Below are 6,697 nucleotides of genomic sequence, written 5' to 3'. Positions count from 1 at the left end.
GGTTTGGCCTCACAGTGTTTTTCCGAGTCACCATGCTCAACAGCACTACAGCAACTCAGTATATTGAGATGGAAGAGCCGATGGCAGTTTTTGTCATACATACACTGACTCTTGCCATCTCAATTGTGGGTGTCATTGCAAACATTTTTGTCTATCTCACTGCCAAACAACAAGAGGCCGGAGACGTTGCAGGAGGCTCGTCCGGACTTATGTTTATGAGGTTTGTCTACCAACCCGGGTCGAGGAATTCGTCAAAATTTATGTAAGAATTGCGCTGACAACAGCTGAAAAAAAATATTTTTCAGCGGTAAATCTTACACATTAATCCGCTTAATCTGCTGAATTTTCAGCACTTTCTTACATAATTTCAGCACTTTTCAGCACATTAAGTGCATAATTATGTGAGATCTAACTGCTGAAAATATAATTTTTCAGCGGCGGTCAGCGCATTTCTTACATAACTTTCAGGACTTATGTTACACAATATCAGCACTTATCTTATGCATTTTCACCAGTTTCCTTGCAAAAGTTGAAATTTTTGAGTTGTTTTTCCTGTTGTACATTCAGACGAAGCAACTGTGCAAGACTAAAAAGCATTGCACTAGGGCAATTCAACTTAAAAACAGTTGGATATCTGCCAAAAGTTTTAAGAATTTTGTCAAACCTTAAGATAAAGCAGTTATTGCAGCTGAGGTATAAAACCAAATTACTTGATTGAATGAAATCAGGTAGCTTAAGTATAAATATCTTCCTTCTGTAACATATGATGAAAATGTGACGCTTTTCACTCGGTCTGTTTTTCAAAAAAAATGGATTTTGATTTTAATAAACGCGGAGTTTTGATTCCTTAGTGGCTCTTCATAAGTGCAAAAGTTGAAGGAGACTACATGCTGACTACATTATAAGCCAAAGTGCGCAAAAAATTTGCACGTAAAATTAATTTTAAAATTAAATTTAAAATTTCACCAGTGCTGAAATTATGTAAGAAAGGCGCTGATTCAGCTGAATTTTAAAATTTTCACAAGTGCTAAAATTATGTAAGAAAGGCGCTGAATCTGCTGAATTTAAAATTTTCACAAAAGCTGAAATTATGCAGGAAAAGTGCTGAATCAAATGCTGATTCTATGCAAGAGATGCGCTGAAATGTGCTTAAATATTTTTTTTCAGCGGATTCAGCACCTTTTTTGTCAATTTTCAGCGCAATCAGCACAAACCTTACATAATTTCAGCACATTCAGCGGATTTCTTACGAAAATATCCGCTTACAGCTGCTGACCCCTCGGCCCGGGAAGTTTGGGTATGGTATACGAAAAGCGCTTTTTTTGCTGTGAATTTTAATTTAAAAAAGACAATGAATGCGTTGATGGCGATTAAAAATGAAAAGTCCAAATATTTTGGCGGCAAGAATAGAAATTCAACGTTATTTTTTAAAGAAAGCTGCATAATTAGTGATATATACTCAAACATGAGCTATAACCGAAAGCAGACCTCTAGCTGACACCAGAAACTCGACAGAACCAAATAAACTACAGAACAGCCAGGTCTTTGATAGATGAGCTCAACAAGCTAAATAGTATGAGATGCGTCTCATATCTAGATGGTGACACCATGAAGTTTTCAAGAAATTCAAATCCCGCACACACCTATATAACATTCCCCGATAATCAGATTGAGGGGGGTTATTTGGAGTATATGAGACTGATTACTCGAAACAGCTAAAAATATCGTTATAGAAAATCTGTAAAAGGGTGCCACTGCGATGAGAAAGTCCATTGTCTCCCCCCGATGCATTTGAAGAAGATTTAGTAAAATCCTGCTTCCCCAGGTTAAAGTGCCATCAGGAAGTGACCTCTGATCATACCCTACCAGACAAAAGTAACCTCTGATCAGACCACCCCAGACCAAAGTGTCCACTGATCAGACTGAAGTGCGCTCGAAACACCGTGTGCGCTCGGAGTGAGCCAAAGTTATCTCTGATCAGACTTTGCCAGACCGAAATGACATCTGATTAGACCCAAATCAGATCATTGTCCAGACGACTGTTCGGCCATGGCCCACACGAAACCCACATCATTGTCCAGGCGATTTTGCTCTCAAAATTAATTGTGATCACAAAATTGTGCGCTCGAGATAGCCTCTGATCAGACACAATTTAACTCAAAATGGTCTGATCCGTGAAAAGTTTTCACTTTGAACGAATTTCGATAATTTTGCTACAATACACTCATTTCATAAAGTTATTCATAGCGGCCGTTTTCGACGTGAGGATTGAACAAACGGCGCGTGTTTCCTCCCTGGTCTCCGGCATCTTTTTGGTGTGGGGTGCGGATAATCGAGCTAACAAACATACTTCTCGTCTCTGACATCCATTTGATCATATCAACTGTATTCTTCACTTTCTTAGTCTCCGAATGAACACATAACAATGAACATGATGACCATATTTAGAGCTTTGCTTGAACTTGATGTCTCTCCTCATAATGGTCTGCCTTTTAAAGGTAATTTGTGGTTGCCGTTCGCCTGTATTGCGCCAATCGGTATCCTCGGAAACGATGTTAAGAGCCCTAGCAACTTCATACTTATAAGTGTCAGGGTCCTCTCAAAAATGCTTTTTCTGTGTCTCTAGATCAAACACCGCTTCAATAAAGCACTCTTGGTTCAAGTTATTCCTCGTCAATGCATTCATTATTGCATGAGCAAGCTCCATAATCGATATCACCATTCCGCAGAGCTCTCGAATGTCCTCCTCCTTATCCTGGGCCGAGCTCTTGAACACTGTTCTATCTGTTCTGAAAAATTCGGTAAGATGGCATCCTCGGTTCTAATTACGTCATCATTGAGCTCCTGTATTGCCCAAACAACAAGAAATTTAAATCTGCTGCTTCGAGCCTGCTCATTGGTCCAATCATGTTTGTACATGGGGTAGCAGACGTGCGCATTCAATGAAGACTAGTTCGGGAACAATACTGATGGTAATTTCTCGGGTCTGCCAGCCGTATTGTTGACCGCCAGCTGATTCTGTACCACAATCACAACCTCTGCAAAAAACTGCCTTTTGTTTTCACTCAATCGGGATCATTGCTTTGTATTTTATACCAAAAAACTAACCCACCATGGAACACCAATTTGGAATTTTCGATTTATAACAGGTTAATAAACGGGGAAACACAACCAGCCAAAATCCTCACACGAAATTTTTTTTCTTAGTAATTGTTTCTTCGGAGATTAATCACAATGTCCCACATTTATCTCTGTCACTGATTTGCAATTAACTCAGCTGGTCAAAGTTAAAATAATATATTTCACTAGAATAGGTAACTAAATTCAAGAGTTAATCAATCAGGTTGAAAGCAACATAAATCCATTCAGATTAGCAACTCAATTCAAATTGGAATTCATCGAACATTCCCAATTTCTCTCAGTTAAATCGACCAAACAGAGTTGTTCTCTAAAATATCAGCCTCTCTAATATCTTGTTCCTGGCTCGCCATTTTCAGTAGTCGAATCCTTATTCTCTTCTACTGTTCCGCGTTAGTCTGGTCCTTCTATAACTTCGGTGCCTAAAACACTCAATTGAGCAATGATTCTCTCTCTTGGCAACTATTCGGCTCATATCGTATTAATTGGTTCAAAGCACTGTTATGAACTTTGGTAATTTTGCTTCTCTTGCGTAATGTTTTTTTTAACTTCAAATGAACAATCGGTCGACCAGTACGGCTAAGTTATTCATTGATGACTTCTATTCAAGCTAATTAAACTAAAAAAGCAGCATTAGACTTCTGACGCTACCCTTTTGTCAATTGTTAAACTATCTACTCGACTTTTCCTAGTTTATTTCATTCCATACCTCTAAAACATTTTCTCAGATCCCGTCTACCATAATAGAATTGTCTATAATGAAACTTATCTTATCATATCTATACCTCAATCTCCAAAATCTGGCGGAAAATAAGTTGGAAAATGATACAGGAACAATTTTTTTTTCATCTCCAGGGTACAATTGTCCTTCTAGGAATCGGAAGTCAAATTCTCCAAATCGTACATTAATCAAGCTGGGCCAGCTTGTAAAATTATTTCGTCATGTTAGCTCAAAAGTCTCTTTTCGCATCTACTAGTGCAATTTTTTTTGTATTGGGAGTTAACTGGTGTTTCGTCTGCTGTCTGACGCGGTTACTTTTCCTAATGTGAGATGATTGCTGGGTGTCAACAAGGTCGAGGTGCACTTATCTCGTTTAGTTAGAATACTCCGCAAAATTTTTTTCAAGTTCTGACTCTGACTGCTTTTGCACATGGAAGGCAATTGTCCTCCCTTTGTCTTGAATTGAAATGACTGGTGAGAACAACTACGTTTTCGCCATCGTGTTCGGTTTAGATGTTTAGATTAAAAATGGGCAATCAGTTCAAATTTTTATGTAAACACGCAAACACTGCAATTTAATTTCAACATAAGTAAATGAAACAACTGTGGCCAGGGCAGCTTTCTAACTTAATTTTATGGTCTCACAGCCAATATTTCCAAAATGTGATGAATTGGACTATAGGAAAAGAGAAACAAGTAGTGGGTTATTTGTGGTTTGTGATCGTCTTTCGATTAGAAAGTGGTCACGTACTACAAGTAACCCACTACTAACAATGTAGATTCTGATGATATCTTCATTCCCTCTGTTGGCATAATACAACCCAGGTTGAGGTCCGAACGTCCATATGTCCAGGCCTTCCCAGATAAAACATGTCTATGTCCAGATCGCCCCAGACGGAAACTACCTATATCTAGAATTTTGTGCGTTCAAAATTACAAGACTTTCGTGAGTTCTAAACCAATTTGGGGGTTCAGTCAACTTAGCCCTATAGTCAATCATGACGCAAGCTCTCAGTGAAAGACACTACATAGCTGGCATTTGGTCTCAACAAAAAGCGCGTAAATCTTTAAAATTGTTAAATAAAGTTCAATTGTTATGTGCCTGAATAAATATCCTCAATGATGTCCACGAAACAGTATCTAATTTCGACCATAGTGGAGATCGAACATCCAGATATGAGTTTTGTGCTCTCGGTTCGCGGAATTAGGAGCTGCACTAAAAGCAACAACTAGATGAGGGATGCTGTGTGCACATTATTTTGACATCAAGACATTATTTTGACTACCCGGGTCGAATTTTTCCGCCCAAACAAACGTAAGGGTGGGGCTGCAATGGGAGAAGTTTTTTAAGGAAAATGCAGTTCAAACCTCTTGCACCATTTTGGGCTGCAAAGGGGGGTAGAATGATGTAAGAGTGAGGGGGTATAATCTATTTAACTTCCATCCCCAGTCTTAACAATGCCCCTAACTCTTACATCATTTCACCCCATTTGACAGAACAAAAAATGCATGATTTGGGGTTATATTATCTTTAACTCCTTCACTTTTACATCATTTTACCCCACATGCCCGAGCAGAAAATTGTAAAGGTGGGGGTTTAATTTTTCTTGTACCACCTCACTCGTAATTGATTTTATCCCCCTCCCCCTGGAAGCCCAAAGCAGCCCAAAAATAGGTAAAAGTTATGAATTTCCTGTAAGATTCTGAACTTTAATAGGCAGCCTAGAACGGGAACTAGCGCCCAGATCTCACAATTCGAAAGGTTTTTGTTAGGTGGTTCGATTAGGCTTATTACCCCCCTTTACTTGCTCTTTTCGGCTCAAACAAACAGTTAGTGCAGCTATTCAAACAGCAAAATAATTAGATAAGTAATGAACAAAGTAATAGTAATGAGAAATCTAAATAAGTAACAATCAAGCAACTACTATCCAACCAGAACAGCAATTCTACAGCTCTAACTAAAGTGCACTCAATAACTACTGAGAACACTGACGGGTAATCCTTAAGCGCAAATCAAGCCAAAAATCCCGCGAAACGATATAAATACGGCACGATTATATTTCACAATAAACGACTTAAACTCGCAATCCACCAGATCAATCGCCCCGCTGTTAACTAATCACCTAGCGATCTGAAGCACTCTAGAACGCTAACCGAGCTCATCGCTCGAAATAACAGGCAAAACTCTGCCAAATAATTCACGCTCGACTCAGCGTCTATTCAGAGCTTCTCGCTTAATCGCTCCGGCAAAAATAATTAGCACCGCCTATAAAAACTACAAGAGCCTCTAGCTGTTCAAAGTTATAAAAATCCACCAAAAATTCTTTTATTAACTCGTTCACGGTCAGTAATTTCTGCGCTGCGCTTATAGTGTAAGCCGCTTTTTTGCTGATCTGAGTAGTAAATTTGTTTGCTTAAACAGAAAACCGTCAAAAGCATTCAGCTTTCTACAATGCCAATGGCCATTTTGTTTACATTCCATAATACCATGACGAAATACGGTGGCATGTTAAATTCCAAAAGCACTTATTAATGTCAGTCAAGATGGCCGCCAAATAACATACAAATTTCGACATGTACTCCGAGGTTTTTCCGAAGTTACGGGCAGCTTGATTACATAGGGGAGCTTCTGGGGTGGGTAATATGTATCGTTCAAAGGCTTGTATGCATACGGCCTAGTCACGATGTAAGCACATAACTACCAAAATAATCAAAATGGCCGACGACTCGATATATGCTTAGTTTGCTACTATATACATGTTTCCGGATTGTTTGTTCACATAAGGTGGTTCGGGGGCTATTGTTTGCACTCAGCCTAATCAGGCGTTTGATCATGGC

The sequence above is a fragment of the Convolutriloba macropyga genome, chromosome 4 (assembly GCF_964194025.1).
Source record: "Convolutriloba macropyga chromosome 4, txConMacr16.3, whole genome shotgun sequence".
Taxonomy (NCBI): Eukaryota; Metazoa; Xenacoelomorpha; order Acoela; family Convolutidae; genus Convolutriloba; species Convolutriloba macropyga.
This window is presented reverse-complemented; position numbering follows the sequence as displayed.